Here is a 17146-nt window from a genome sequence, read left to right as displayed (position 1 = left end):
GGCATATATGTAGATATTTAGCTGCTTAATTTTTATTCTTATGTTTTGGGGTTTGTTTCAGAAAAAATGACCTCCAATCCTTTTTTCGGGGGGAGTTTATGTTAGAAATTGGAGTTTGTTGGCTTTGCATAGATGTCGCTGTGTGTAGATGCTTGCCTTTCCAACGGACTGAAGTTAATAAATAAGTTGATAGTTTTTTCAATAGATGTCGCCATAAATGCTCCCCTGCTAAAAGTCAATAAATAGGTTGATTTATAATTTTCTTCCTCTTCTGCAATAAACATTTCTGGCGAAATAAGTGGTTTAAATTTCTACCTGGATCCAAAATTATACACCTACTTTTAAAAATACCGATAATGATGCCACAAGGTATTTATGCTAAGTTTGAAGAGATTATTATTTATGTTTATTGGCTCTGGAACGCAGACCGATCGGTCTGGAGTCATCATTAACAGAACCAGCAATGGAATCGGAATCGGGCACGGCGCCGGTGGACTTGTTAACTGGAGGAGCTGCTGGGTTAAGAGCCTTGGCCCTCGTCAAGAGGGCGGTCACGATATCCAGCTGCTTTTGGGAGTTGATGGCGCGCTTGCTGCCATCCGGAAGGAGAACGACGATGGTTCCATCACTGGTCCAGCATTTGAATGGTGTAAAGACCGAACGGACCTTGGAGAATAACTTCTGCCGTATGGGAGTGAGCGACTCTGTTAAGAGGAGAGCAGAGTTTTTCAGACCCTTTTTTCTTTCCCACACGGATCGACGATCGGACTGGCGCAGGAACTGAAGCAGGATGGGCCTGCTCTTATTGGGCAAGGCACGACCCAGTCTCTTGGCGCACTCGATGCCCTTGATGGCGTCGTCGGGGCATCCTAGACCGGTCAAAACATTGCTCATCAGGGAGCGGGTGTCTTCAGATGGTGATTCTTTAACACCGTGCAGGAGAAGAACATGGTTCCTGGAAGCTGCGTCAATTGCATCCACACGAAGCTCCAGTCTGGTCACATCCTCCTGAAGGGCGCACAAATCAGCAGTAATCTTAACCTTGAAGGCCGCAAAATCATCATGGATCTTTTTAAAGTCAGTTTGCGAGTTGCCGGGTTTATTTAATGCCGTGTTCAGTCTCTTTTCGAAATCGCTCATTGTAATAGTAAATTTTTCGTTCAGCTGCTCGATTGACATTTTGATAATGTTGTTAGTGGGTAGATAATGAAAACACGGTCACTTCGGTGTATTATTAAAATATTAGCACTGATATTATTATTTCATGTGTTATTGTTCTGAGACCACGCACAATTGCTGTACTACATACTAGATTAAAATTGAACTTGTATAGTAAGAACCCGATTGATAGTACATTAATTAATATGTAGTATTGATATCACGTGTGACACGCACGGAGGTCGGTAGATTAATTTGTAGTAACTTATACTAGCTGTTGCATCCGAAACATTCTACGAATTACAGCTTCATATGAGCGTAAAAAGTGAACTGTAAATAATTTAAAAAACTAAACGAAATGAAATAGTGTTTGCTGGAATTGGGATTAGTATATCTAAGGAATGGACGAGGTATGTAAAGAAGGAAAACAGGATGACCTTAACAAAAAGAAGCACGCAACACGATCACAATATAGTGAGTTCCACCATGATACATCGAGGTAATTATTGCTACAACAAAACGAATGAGTACTTAAACGATATTAAGCACTTCGAAGATAGTCGATTTTCTTCATTTAATTTTTCAACGAAATTACGTGCACAAAAAACACCAACAGCTTGCTTCGAGTAGTTCAATCCTTTTTCTCTTTTTTCAAAACAAATGCACTCGAATTTGCACTGTGTTCTTGCCACTGTTCCAGATTTCAAATACTTTTCCAGCAAGGTGATGGTTAGGGATAAATTAAATTCCGGTAGGAACTATGAATAATCTCATTTTAAAACCAAATACTAGCAGTTCAGCAATATCGTAGCTGGACAAATTTTATGACGATTTGGCTCACTTTTTGAAGAAGTTTTTTACGGAGCTGTTTTTCTCATAACATCATATTACGTAACCGTAGTTTACTACGTCTACGGTTTGCAATCCCTGGCTGACATCCCGTAGTGGTTGTATCCCTCTGCCTCTGGAGGCTGCGCACTGTATCACGTATCAAAGGTTCCGCACAAACAGTTTTATCTGTCACAGCTCCGAGCCAAATGAAATGTGTAAATTGAATATCTTCAGAGCACCCCAAAAGATGTATCCCCTGAAACCAGTGAGATATGAGCTCTGAGAGAGTACACTGAACTAGGTATTGGATATTGACGGATGATTAGAAAATGAATATATATAATAGTGCTGAAGTTACTAACTTTCTTACACAGGAAGAAAATAATTTATGTAGGAAAATAATAATTAATGTATGACTACTTGAAATGTTAATTCTAGAATCAGAGAACATGAAATATGTTTACGGAATAATTACTATTCCGAATTTGCTAATCATCTAATAGAGACAGGCCATAGTTTACATTTTATAGCAGTTACATTTTATTTGACTAATTTGTGTTTTTCACAATTTACTAACTAAAAATAAAATATAGTATAATTGCGGCACGTTTCAGAGTGCAAGATACTCTCGGTATCGACTTGGTGTAAGGCCACCATTGGGAATTGAAACGTTGCTTGAAATGGCTTCGGCCGTGCTTAGTGACCAGGTCTGAATAGCCAAGTACTTCCCCACCTTCCTCCTCCCCATCTCCTTCTCACTGCTTTCAGTCTCGCAACATACCCCGACTGGGAATGCCATAATCTTACTGGCTCCAGACGTTTGGGAGCAGTTGGGACTCTTGTGTGGTTTTACATAAAAAAGTGTAAATTTAACTAAATAATATTTAGTGCAAAGGTACGTTTGATAACAATAATGAATTTGATTAGAATCTCAAGCTCATCAAACGTTATTTCAACTTGCTTGGGTTTATTATTATTAAAATTATTTTGTAAAAGCACTTATTCTCTAATAGTGCTACTAAATTGACTTTTATTATTCAACAATCAATCAGACGGGTAGTCCCGCTAAAGTTGTGGATAATTTACGAGTCAGGTGCGCTCTAATCTGCGGTACTTTAATGGGGGTGATTTATGTGTCCATTATAAATGTCGGGACGAATGATAACTTCAAAAAACTTTTCTCATTTTCGTGTCGCTGCGAACAAACTATTCCATTATTCTTATGACGTTTTCAACGGTTTTTACTCTTAGCTCGTTTGTGAAAACTATCGCATATTTTTCTTTTTTAAAACGTGCTTTATCTTTTAATAATATCCTGGCTTTCATGACTCTTGCATTTATTTTAGTGGACTTAAATTTGTTAGTATTTTCTTTTAAGCTTTTTCAGTGTAAATTAAGGCAAATTTTTTTAAAAAACTGTAAATAAAACAACAAATAAGTAGTTTTTTACAGTCACAGTTTTTATAATATTTTATTTAATCGTAAATATTGTTGGAAGAGTGAATTTTTTACGATTTCTGTGAACCGCTTTTCATTTATTAAAATAAATTTATAAAAACGTATCGTAATTTACTACTTACTTAAAGTAATTTAGCGATCGATGTAATATTAAAAAACTTTTATTTTTGAATTTCTCAACTTATCCAAAATCAGTTGAGATCTACTTCTAGATATTGTATAAGTACCAATTTTTGATTTACCCTAAATAGAAAACCGTCGCGTTTTTTTTTTTAATTTTTACATTTGTATTTCTTTTTAAAATTATTTAAAAAAAACTAAAAATCCTCACATACATTACTTATTTGATTTAAATTTACAATTCGCACTTCGTGCATTATGTCAGACCTGTATGTGTTACACAGAGTCATTGACAACTTATTTGACAGTCCTGCCATCGTTGCCACTAATAAATTCCATGTGCCGACAAGGAATACAAGACAAAATATAACATTCTTCTGCAATACATACACAACGAACTATCGGACACACTCACTGACCAATAGGATGCATCGTCTGGGAAACAAGTATGGGGGTACTATTGATATATTTGTTGACTTCATTTATAGAACTAAGCGCAATCTATACCAGCACTTCGTTGAATCCTACAAATTAGAGTAACGTTGGTAATGTAGTTTTAGTGATTTTTCTTAAATGTGGTATTGTTCTAGTTTCTATAATATCTTATATTACTAATACATGTTTTACTTGTAATATTTATATAACATTATATAACATCAACTTAATTTTTTTTTTTTTTTGTAAAATTTTCTAGGGCTTACTAGATATATTCTGTTTTAAAATACATGTAAAAACCCGGCTCGGTGTAAAACGGAATAAAATAAAATTATTACTTTCGCGTATTACGTAAAAATATAGTTCTAAGATTTCAGCGTTAAAAGTTACGAATTTATTTATCAAATTGATTTTCAACAAATTATTTTAGAATTTGTTGAAAATCACAGGGATTTGGGTTGTTTCACACTTGAAATTAATAAAATAAAAATCACAGGTACGTAAGTTTTTAGGTTTAAAAAAACATTATTATACCATCAATTTTAAAACAAAAGAACTGCTGACTGATAACAAGTAGGTACCAACGTAAATATATTATTTTTATTCAACATATCTTTCATTTTGACAGTCCTGCCATCGTTGCCACTAATAAATTTCATGTGCCGACATGGAATACAAGACAAAATATAACATTCTTCTGCAATACATACACAATTAAGAGGTTCATTCACATGCGATTGAAAGAATCCAAAATAATTTTTTAAGATAAGTAAATTTTAAAATGGGCATTCCTAGAGAATGCCTAAATTACGATAATATACTTATAAAATTATCTGATCGTAGAATCATTTCCGATGTAACCTGTTTGCATAAAATCATTAATTCAATGTTTGATACCCCTGATTTATTATATGTAATCTCTTTTCATACTCCAAGCAGGTTAGTTACAAGACAGTACCTACCATATTATTGTAGCAATTCTATATCAACGTCCCAATATCACACTCCTATGCGACGGATTCAACAGGAAACAAATACTCCGATGCTGTTGATATACTTAGTACATCAATTTCATTATATAAGCATACCTTATTGAAGTTTTTTTCATCAAGTAGGGGAATATTTTGATAATCTATTTAAATAGACAGTATTACAGTATTTTGCACGTTAACAGTATTTTGTCGGCTGAAAGAAAAACATTATTTTGGTATTTTATTTTTATATTTTGTACCTACATACTGTGTGGATCAAATTCAATAATATTTTTATTTATATATGTGTTTTAAACAGTCATTTCCTGCACTATTTACGAGTAAAATTTCTTAAATATTGTTATATACGTATGTACAAGCGTTAATAAGCGTAAAAAAAAAAAAAATTTAATGGATGAAAATATTATAACGTATTTTCACCTTAATACATACCACAAGAATTTAATCTAAATGCCTAGCTTACGCGAAAATTGATGGGAAAATATTAAATTAATTAATTATTCAAGGTGCGATTATTCCAATCTCTCCGACTCGATTCAAGTTGTCGCAATTTACACACTTAACCCGAATATCTTGGCATTAAGCGAATTACTTTTCGCTCATATACCATGCAGAGATCCCGGCTCTAGTCACAACCACCTCAACCCAGGCCGGGAAATAGTATCAAGTTGGCCTGCTATTTTTATAAGATTCTTGTAAATAATTATGTTATAAGCTATTCTTTCATTTTAACCATTTGTAACTATATTTATATATTTTTCCTACTTTAAATATGGGGAAAAATGTATACTTCAACGTTTTACCAAAAAAATCATAGTATATGTGTGTGAAGTATAATATACTTTTTAATTTTAACCTGGAAACAAGGAAATTAACTTACTGAAAATTGGATAATGACTTTATTTTAATGAGTATTTATAATTTTTATTTTCCTACGAAATATAAAATGGATACGAAAATAACATTTATAAAAAACGTCACAATTACTTAATACTCGTGCAGTAAAAACTGAAAGTGGTAAAAGATGTATTATACATTTATAATACGTGCTGCAGTAAGTAAATTGCAGCCAGAAATGGAAAAAATAAGTGCGGTTAAATATTGTGTAAGTTTACACTTAATTTTTTTAAGGCCGTTTTTTTGATAAATCAACTCAATATCTATGCTGAAATTTATATTCAGCGTTGGATTTGCACAAAAATCGGCGTTATACAAATCAGCCAATATTATTATTTTCGTATCCAAGATAATAAATACTAATTGGAATAACATGTATTATGCATGTATTTAGAAAAAAAATCTATTTTTGAGATATTTGGGATATTTTTAAGCTTAACATTAAAGTAAAACAATTTTTGATATATAATTTTTTTTTCCATTTGAATTTTTTTCATTAATGCTTGTTTATACTTTTTGCCTTTATAACTTATAACATGCTTCAAAAATTTTTAAATGTTATTGAGATGTATAATTCCTTATTATGAAATATTTAAAAAGTCTTCCATTAACTACGTATATATGGTTTATAATAAAGTAGATTTATACTTCAAGTACCTTCTTATAAATCTTACAATTTCAGGAGAAATTTTAATTTTTTTATTAAGTAAGTGAAAATTACAATCATACTTTCTTGGACGCGAGGTTTGCTGTTCACAGAACTACTAGTATTTAGACTATTTAGATTCAGAATTTTCGTTTAAAAGTCAAATAAATAGGACTGTAAGCACAGGGTTTCAAAATATTCGCACATTTCAGAACACCTTCGTAACCTTCACTGGTTCAAGTGCCCTGAAAGAATCCAGTACAAACTGTGCTGGATGGTGTTTAAATCCATCAATGAAATGGCCCTACCCTACATCTCTGAACTATGCGTCCCGGAAAACACTGGTCTGAAGCAGTCAACTCTTAGATCAGCAACATCATCAGCTGTAGGCAGACTGATAGAACCTAAGCGAAAGCCAAATACTAAGTTTGGTGATCGCGCTTTCGGAGTATCTGGGACGAAAGCTTGGAACAAACTCCCTCCGGAACTAAGATCCATAACCATAGACCTGAAGTCCAACAGAATTCAGGTCTAAACTAAAAACTTACCTTTTTAAGCTGTCATACCTTTTAATTAAATATACCATTCCTAAGAAAAAGTCCAGTTATATTCAATTTTCCAAGTATGTCCTAAATCCTGTATCTAAATTTCGCTAATAAACAATTAGATAATGTTAATTAAGTGTTAATCTCAAGTGACCTACCAGGTAAGTATTGTACTGTATATTATCTCCATAAATAGTTAGTAATAACATAGATCTCTGTAGAAATGTATTATAAATTTGTACAGCGCCCTTGAGGTGATTTTGCACAAAAACGGCGCTTTACAAGTCATCCAATTATTATTATTATTATTATGATTACTAGTACCTATATAACTTATAATCTAATTGCGGTCCTTGTGTCCTGACCTGGTTTGAGATGGTTTTTCACTAGCTTCCCGGCTTCTTCCCGTCACCTGAGCCTTACCTTAACTTATGTGAATAGGGTTTATTCATTTGCGGGTTTAAATGCTAATCCTTAATTGTCACTTGAGACCTTAACTGACTTTAGGCGGCCATTTAACGGGTCATTAAACCGCATGGAAATTGGCACTTTTATGAAAACTTTTCCAATTACCTACATTTTCTCGATTCCGGGAAGAAGGATAAGATTGTTTCCACTCTCGGAATATGTGCGAACTTCTTGAGAACCCGCTTAATCCATTTAAATTTGACTTTATTGAAGTTTAAGTTGACTAACTTTTCTTGAATTGAAAAGATAGGATAATTTATATGACGTCTTGTTTTAGTTTCCGAGAGAAAAAATACTATTTCTAAGCTCGATAGCTCGTGATGGAAATTATTGATGGAGGTATATGACGCATAGTTTAAACGAGTCTCATCGCACTTTTTTAAGGTTTTTCTTTAATATTCTAAAAAAATATCTCTCAATTGATATGAAAGCTACATAAATGATAGAAATTACTTTTGAACTTTAAAAAAAGATATTTTATACCCAAAACGCTGTGCAAATTTCATTACAATTTGAGAGGCAGTTTGGGTACTGCCGCGCGTTACGTTTGGTGACTCAGCAGGGGTTTTGCATATATTATGAGTGCCAGAGTGGAAGATACTCTAAGTATCACCTTGATGTAAAACCACCATTTAGAATTGAAACCTTGCTTGAAATGGCTTTGGCCGTGTTTGGTGACCAGATCTGAGTGGCCAGGTACTTTTCCATCATCCTCTTAACCATCTCCTTCCCCTATATTCGGATGCCGTAGTCTCACTGGCTTCAGATGGTTGGGGGCAGCTGGGACTCTGGGGAAAAATAAAATGAAGCATTGGTTTTTTCGTGGCTACAAACTAATGGCAAAAACATAAAAAGAATTGAACTGAACAAAATAATTTTCTGTTTTCCCAAAGGATTTTTGTTGTTTTCTTATAGTAAATATATCAACGAAATAAATTTCTGCGAAACATTTCGTTAAAAGTAAATACGTTGTATCTCAAGTTAGGTAGGTACTTTGTATTAGATAAAAGGGTCCCTTCGAATGGTTTGATTAAAAACGGAATGGTCAGAGATGATGAAAATAATTTGTCATTACCTGAACTCTGAATGAAAACTTTTAAATGAGATGGCGAAAAGGCATTTAGGGAAGTAAGGATATTACCGGAAATTACCTTTATTCAATGTTCGCCTTTCCTTCCGGTTGCGAGGAAAAAAGTATTTAATCTTATTTTTTTCTTAAATCGATTATTTTCTTCACAAAATGCCAATCAAAACTTTTTTCATGTGATTACAATCTCAATATACAAGAGCTAGGGTAAATTCATCATCATTTGGTTCGGTGACGTTGTGAGGTGGGTTGAGGCAGGTGCTGAAAAAGGGACGGTTGTTGAACAAATACGGTTTTATTAAAGAAAAATTCGAAAAAATAACTTGTGTTGAAAATTTAGCCCACATTATTTAACCGAATATTTCGAACGTTTTGTTTTCAGTTAAAATTCCTATTTAATATCCACTTAACTGTTTCTCACCTCTTAGCCACTTCAGCTTTACTAAAGAACTAACCATCATTCCTTTTTCCGTGTGGGCAGGCTGAGAGAACGGATGGCCACAAAACACACGACTCTGTAAGAGATGTCTGTATTGGCAGAGACTTTACATGGATGCAGTATGCATGTGAGCATTGGCAGACATTACAAGGAAAAATATCATAGGTACTCAAAATGAAGTATCTTATTCCTGTATATTGTTTCACCTCTGTAAATCATGTACTGTTTGTTTCTATAATATAAAAATTAAAATTAAAAAAAATACTGAATACATGCAAAGTCTCTGCCAATACAGACGTCTTACAGACTTTTGATTTTTCTGACTCTTAATTTTTATCCGATTCAAGCATTTTATTCACATATTTGGGTATCCCTAACCATAATGGAATACATCTATACACTGTTAGTATTTCCTATATAATACATATATTCTCCTATGCACACTGCATCATGTATCACTTTTATGTAAAAACCTTTTTAGGCGTAGAAATAAATAAATTCTTCTCTAACATTTTCATTACATTCCTTCTATAGTTAAGCTTCCCTACCTTAAGCTTATTAATTGAGCTTACGTCAGCGTTGCATTATTTACTACATTCCTATCTTCACTTCATTTCATTGGCTCTGGGATTTAAAAAAAATAATGTTCTAACTAGCAATATTCAAGCCCGCTTGTTATGACATTTCACAATGACGCGCTTTAAAAAGTAGACATTATATTAGTATTTAGGTAAATGTAACAGGTCCAGCTACACGACATACGAGTATGGATAAATCATAGAGGTTTTAGAGTTATCCGATAGATGTCGGTAGTATACAGGGTGTATCGGCAAGTACCCTACAAACTTTAACCAGCTATTCCTAAGCACATTTGCAGTAAAAAATGTTATGGGCGCTTTGCTGTCCGGTAACATTTTTTTTTCCATTAAAAACAAAAAATAAATAAAAAATCCACACTCCGTCACTGTCATTTGCATTGTTTCTGGTGTTCAACAGCTGTTATTAGCAAGTGTGTCAAAAAGTGTCCTCGCTCTTTCGTACACACTAAATAATAATAGTTAAAAATGAGACGAATGGTGCCGTGCCATTTCGTGGTGATTGTAAAAGCGCGCCAACGTAGGTACGTACGTACATTATTCAACGAAACTCGAACAAAATATTGCCAGATGGGTTTTCAAACTTTGACAAAGGATAAAACATTGGTGACATGTGGTGAAAATATGAATAGTAAATTTTTTATTAAAAAAAAATGTTACCGGACAGCAAAGTGCCCATAACATTTTTTACTCCAAATGTGCTAAGGAATAGCTGGTTAAAGTTTGTCGGGTACGTGCCGATACACCCTGTATATAGTACTCGGAGTAAGGTTAAGAGTTTGGGAGGAAGATGTTGGCCTCCAGGCCGTCCTACGCACTCGTTCCTGATTTGAACAGTTTTGTTAGTATAAATTAAAGACGCACTGTTTTGTTGTGAAGAAGAAGCTATTATTTGAAGGATCTATAACATAACAGTTAATAAACGTTGAACAGTACGAGTAGTGTGAAAAGCATAAAAATCGTATCGGAACATACACATCTCGTATCCGAAGTTTATGTAAAAAACCCCGCCACTGCTGTTGTGCCGGTTCGTGACCGGAGGGGACCCAGCAGCAGCGTTTGGGGCGCATTGGATGCCCTCTCCAGCCGGACTCTCCCAGCCTATCGCCTAGCACCGCAGTGGGTGGGCTGGAACCAAACGCTCATCACTCCTGGACAGCCTGAACCCCATATTCCTACCCACCCCTCATACCTTTCCATTCCAGACCTTCCTTTCACTTCATACCCTTAAAAACAAAAAAAACAAAAAAAAAAAAAATTAAAATCATGAATATACATAAAAACAAACTTAACATCTTTACAGCGTCGAGTAGCAGGCGTCCCCGGTGCGGGCCAAAACTGTTGGTAAATTTTGCCAACATTCGCGGCCTGCACACAAATTTAAATTCCGTCCATCACCATCTTTTGTCCCAACGTCCCAACCTTCTTTTCCTATCCGAAACTCAGATAGCCGAGCCGCCAGACTCCTCCTATCTGGACTGCCCGGGCTTTACCCTCGCAAGCAAATTCCGACTGAAAGGAGGAGTCTGCCTCTATAGTCGAGCTGACGTCAACTGTGTGCGACTATTGAGTCTGGAAAACTCCAGATTCGACGTAATGTGGGTGCGCGTCAATCTTGCCAGTACGGCAAGATTCTACGCATGTCTATACCGCTCACCGAACCATAGCGAATCAGACACTTCCGAGCTCTTCAAACATTTGAGCGATACTATTGATGATCTCTTGCCCCGCTACCCTTCGGCCGAGTTTGTTGTTCTGGGGGACTTCAACGTTCATAACGAACCATGGTTGAAGTTCTCAGGCCCAACGGACTCGGCTGGCCGACATGCGGAATCCTTTGCCATTTGCTACGGATTAGAGCAATTGGTTCAGGAGCCTACAAGGGTTCCTGATGTCCAGACTCACCGCTCCAATCTGTTAGACCTATTCTTAACTACTGTGCCACACGGTTATAAGATTGACGTCACAGCGCCTCTGGGATCATCTGACCACTGCCTAGTGACGACATCAATCCCCGTTAGCCTCAGACCAACCAATGAGAGGCTGAGGAGAAAAGTGTGGCACTATAGGTCAGCAGATTGGTTCGGTATGCGGGTCCATTTCAATGCTTTTCCGTGGTCAGCTGTTTGTTTTCGGACTTCGGACCCTTCAAGATGTGCCCAGGAGATTGGTGAAGTCATCAATTCGGCGATGGATGGCTTCATACAATCGACTACTAAAGAAACTGGTGTGGGCTCAAAGCCGTGGTTCAGTCGACAATGCTCCGAAGCAGTTCGACGAAAAAACGCGGCTTACCGAGCCTACAACACATCTCGAACGCCCGAAAGCAGATCAGCATACAACAAATCGGCAAAGGAATGCAAGAGAATCATCAATAGGTCAAAATTCGAACACGACCTGCAGATCAGCAAAAAGCTGGCTGCCTGCCCGCATGGCAGCAGAGCATTCTGGTCGCTTGCGGGCTCAATAGGTCGAAATTTTTGCAAACCCAGTTTGCCACCTCTTACCAGACCTGACGGCTCACTAGCAAACACCGCCACCGAAAAGGCAAACCTTTTAGGGAAAATGTTTGCGGAAAACTCGACCCTCGACGACGGGGGTGCTGTTCCGCCGTCGGTTCCTCACTGCGGCTTCTATATGAAAAAGCTGAGGATCCGGCATCGGGATGTACTCCACGTCATACGGGGGCTCGATGTTAACAAAGCTAGTGGACCTGATGGAATACCTGCCCTGGTATTGCAGAGGTGTGCTGCGGAAATAGTTCCAGTTTTGACAAAGCTCTTCAAAATGTCCCTGAAGTGTGGCACTGTGCCCTCTGGTTGGAAAAAAGCGGTAATTCACCCTATTCCCAAGAAAGGTGACCGCTCCAACCCGGCCAACTACCGCCCCATAGCGATCACATCAGTTCTGTCCAAAGTGATGGAACGTGTGATCAACGACAAACTGCTCACATACCTCGAGAAGAACAAAATTATCAACGACCGTCAATACGGATTCCGGCGGAACCGCTCATGCGGTGATCTTCTCGCGTATGTGACGCATGTTTGGGGGCGGTGCCTGGAACGTCACGGTGAGACCCAAACGGTCGCACTAGACATATCCAAGGCCTTTGACCGGGTCTGGCACCGAGGACTTGTCAACAAATTGCATTCTTACGGACTTCCCGCATCCCTGTGTACGTGGATTGCTGACTTTTTAAGGGATAGGTCGATTCAGGCGGTTGCTGACGGTTTCACCTCTTCCTCGCACTCCATAAATGCTGGCGTCCCACAGGGATCGGTTCTGTCTCCAACTTTGTTTTTGTTGCACATCAATGACCTTTTGACATGTGCACCGATTCATTGTTACGCGGATGACAGTACAGTTCATGATAGCTTTTTGTTTGACAAGCCCCCAAAGGGCACACAAACTCCAACGGCTCGGAGGGCTTTGAAGCAGAGAATGGACGGTTATCTCGAGAGTATTTCCTCCTGGGGTAAAAATAATCTCGTCGAATTTAATGTTTCAAAGACCCAATCCTGTCTGATTACGTCTAAAAGGGATCCAAATGATAATCTAGTCTCCTTCAACGGAAGCAATCTTCCGAACAGGCCTTCCATTGATATGCTTGGTGTAACTATAAGTGACCAGCTCAGGTACGGGGGCTCCATCGAAGCTAGAGTAAAGTTGGCCTCTCAGAAGCTGGGCGTACTGTACAGGGCCCGCAGATACTTTAATAGTACTCAACTGCTCACCCTGTACAAATCGCAAGTGCGCCCTACTGTCGAATTTGGCAGCCATCTCTGGTCTGGAGCCCCAAAATACCTGAAAAAAACCCTTGACTCTGTGCAGAAACGGGCGGTCCGTTTGATAGATTCCCCAATCTTAACAAACGGACTGCAATCTTTAGAGCACAGGCGTCAGGTAGGTATGCTGTCCTTATTCTATCGGTATTACAATGGAAGATGCTCTGAAGAACTAGCGTCATTGATCCCTTCGGCACCGGTGCGTAGTCGGGATACACGCCAAACGCGCGCCCAACATTTGTACACAGTTGACACTTGTCACATGAGAACGGGTCGCTTCTACGATTCGTTCTTAAGTTCAACAGCTCGGCTGTGGAACGAACTGCCGGCCTCTGTGTTTCCTCCCTCCTACAACATGGGACTCTTCAAGACCCATGTTCACTCCTTCCTCTCCACAAAAAGACCCTCCACACAGCATCCCCAAAGATGACATAGGCCCTGAGGGAAATTATTTTCTTCAGGGCCTCCTGTGTGGAGTAAATATAAAAAAAAAAAAAAAAAAAAAAATGTGAAGTACAACTTTATTGTTATTTATCGATAAAAAAAAATTCCTCCTCATAAATCACGGGTATTTTATCCACCCGTTTACCGACTATTCTCTATTCGCAAACTGTACTCGTCGACTCGCACCGCAGAGATAATATTTTCTTTACAGGGTAGGAATACCAGGGAGATAATCCTTGAGCATGTGTGGTTATTGGATATATTGAATGCGCTTCGATATTGGTTTTGCGTGGCGCCTAAAGCGAGAAGGTATTCTCTCGTAGAACGTATAAAGAACTGAGATTTTTGTATAATAACTGTGAATAAAGTGGACGCCAGAAGCGTGCATTTTTATGGTGAGGTTGTGTTTCAGTAAAAACGTGACAAGAACACTAAGACTGTTAAATTGAATGTGCGATGTTTTATCTATTTATATAAAGAAGAGTGTCTGTAAAGGGCGGCGTGAATTTGGTTTGTATGCAAAATTTGCAGTTTTTTTTCCGAGATTGATGAAATTTCGCAAACTTAAAGTTCAAAATAAGATGAAGGTTACTGTACATATGAGATTTCGAAAAACCTTTCCAAAAGGCCAAGCAATGGGGGTACTTCAATAAAAAAAGACATACGTTTTTAACCGTATCTTATAGGTATTGCAGCTAATGTCGATGTATCAGCATAAGCTACAAACTTGTAATTGGACTTAAAAATGAAAATTCCAGTGATATTTATAGAGATATTATGGTTTTTTTTTTAAATTTAAGTCATTTTAAAACTTTAAAAATCGATTAAAAACTTTAATATAAAAAATTTTTAAAAATCTATCAACATGTAGATTAATTAATGTTTCACACAGCGTTTTCCCGTTATGCTGCTTAGGGTGGGAAATGTGGAAGGTTTTTCGTTATTACAAGCAGACTGCGAAATTTCATCGATCGATGTTAAGTATTGATTTGCGAATTTATTATCGGTTAACCAAAAGCAATAATTTGTTATTGTTTACTGCCCAAACAGTCTTAATCCAGTCACCTCGATGTACCACTAAATTTAGGACAAAGGGTTTAGTTGAAAGTGATATTATTTGTCAGTACCCCTCCCCAATAAAACCAACGTCCTTGCAATAATTTGAATCTAGAACTCTCCACAGTGCCAGTGGCGACATCTGCCGTTTTGTATGTAAATTTGCGGTTTCACCATTTGCTCCATGTGGCCTATTGTATTTTTTTCTTCTTGTTTTCTTTTGCTTTAAAGCCCTTTGCGGCTTTTATCAATACAAGCGCAAGTGTGTGATTTTAAAATGTAAATATTATTACGTACTTATTATTTTTTGTGCGTTTTTTTTAAATAAAACCAAAAAACTGTAATGGAAACTTAATTAACTGTAATGGAAACTTAATTACTGTAATGGAAACTTAATTAACTCTAATGGAAAATTAATTAACTCGAATGACCTTTTTTTAGTGAAAAGTAACGCAAATATGCTTAGTTAATAGATTTTCTTAGTTATTTGATCAAAACTTTCAGAAATCATCGTTAACCGTTCTACTGTCAGATTTTTATTTAAATAATGTAACTTTTCCTTTACATATACTCTGATTTTATTTGTGTTTTTAATTTTTCACAAATATGTCCTAACGTTATATCTTAATAAAGTTGGGAATTACTTTGGGTTAAATGAAGTTCTGTTAGTCACTTAAGAAGACGATAATACTTCCATAATCTAAATAAACCTTAAACAGAACAAGATGAATCTAAAGCAAGACTGATACTGAAAATATAAAAGGTAAAAAAGTAACAGTTTGCATCTGGGGATTTAACCTAGATTTGTATTACCGGGACAACGCCACTAACTTCTCGGCCATTGTGACCTGATTTTAACGTTATTTGGTAGACTTAATGTTTAAATTTCAGAATTAACATATAACATATTTTTTGGCAGCTATCTTTTTATACGCACGAATTTATGTTTGGTGTCTCGGATACATTCATTTTATTTTTTTTTCTGTCTAAATTAACTTTTGAATGCTTATGAAATTTTCGAGAATAAAATATTAATAAATTCAGATTATATCGGAACTCGTGTTCAAGCAGCTGCGCTTATCCTGATATAATATTACAATTTTTATGAACCCGTGTTCCGACATCCTCATAACACATTCGTTTTTTACTGATAGTTTACTAGGCAATCTGTCAATCCATTCGATAAAGACCTTCGGTCCCATTTTTCACAGGAATACAAATAATTTGACGAGATTTTTAATAAATTCGCATTATTTTATATCGTTAAGTTTTCTCCGTGTTTCGTTTTTAAAGTTTCTTCGCAAGAACCCAATTCGGTGATTTCTGAAAAGAAAATTTCTAAAACTTCGGAAAAAAATACACCTACTCTTAAGAGAAAAATATTTTTTGTTACGGTTGTCTCCACTTTTCACTCAAAATACTTGAAAAATCTAGTATGTATTATTAGAAAATTAAAAAATTCAAACGTGATATCGTTCAAATATTTCGCGTTCCACAATGTGATGATCCAAAACCAAACATATGATCTGTTTTTATTCAGATCTCAGATTCTTTCAGGAAGATACGAAAAATACCGAAAAACGTGCGTCGTGGTGCCCTTCTTCTGAAATGACACATTTTACATTACCTGCAGAGTTTTGACAAATGGAAAGACGTCGTTCCGAATTCTTCCAAGTGGTTTAAAATGATAAATGGTTGCTTCGGCGGGCTGATATCCCTACGTCCGCGAAGGGGATTACACTTCCACCATATACCTACTCGTATTTGGCTCACTTGTTTTCCATTTTGATCATTGATATAAAATGAACTAACTTGTGCCCAGGTCACCGTTAGAACTTGGGCACAATATAGTACAGGTAAAATAAGGTTTGATAAACGAAAAAAAAAGTGCATTCTTGAAACTTTGACCGTACATTCATCTTGGCAATTTGAATGAAGATCTACATAATCCGCCCTTTAATAATAATGTTTATATTAAGTTCTGCAAGTATTTTAGTATTTTTATTTTTATTGTGATGGCTGTTTAGCGTTCAAGGCCATTTTCCAACTACCTCGTTGAGACGACTACTTTGAAATCTGTTTTCCACACTTTGAGATTTCAAAGCACCCCACAGAATCTATTGTCACAATTACTTTCTCATTAAATTGGTTTAACCGGTAGTAAATAATTTTAGGCATCGTGAAAATTT

General features: G+C 36.5%; 1 protein-coding gene across 1 annotated transcript in view; it reads left to right on the top strand.

The window, feature by feature from the left end:
• Positions 1-17146, top strand: part of LOC149426231 (ras-like GTP-binding protein rhoA) — a 636906-nt gene that overhangs the window by 553583 nt on the left and 66177 nt on the right. The gene's annotated exons all lie outside the window — the stretch shown is intronic.

This window comes from Hesperophylax consimilis, chromosome 1, assembly GCF_061612785.1.
Source record: "Hesperophylax consimilis isolate HC1 chromosome 1, BYU_Hcon_1.0, whole genome shotgun sequence".
Taxonomy (NCBI): Eukaryota; Metazoa; Arthropoda; class Insecta; order Trichoptera; family Limnephilidae; genus Hesperophylax; species Hesperophylax consimilis.
Note: the sequence above shows the minus strand (reverse complement) of the source record. Positions and strands in the feature narration are given on the sequence as shown.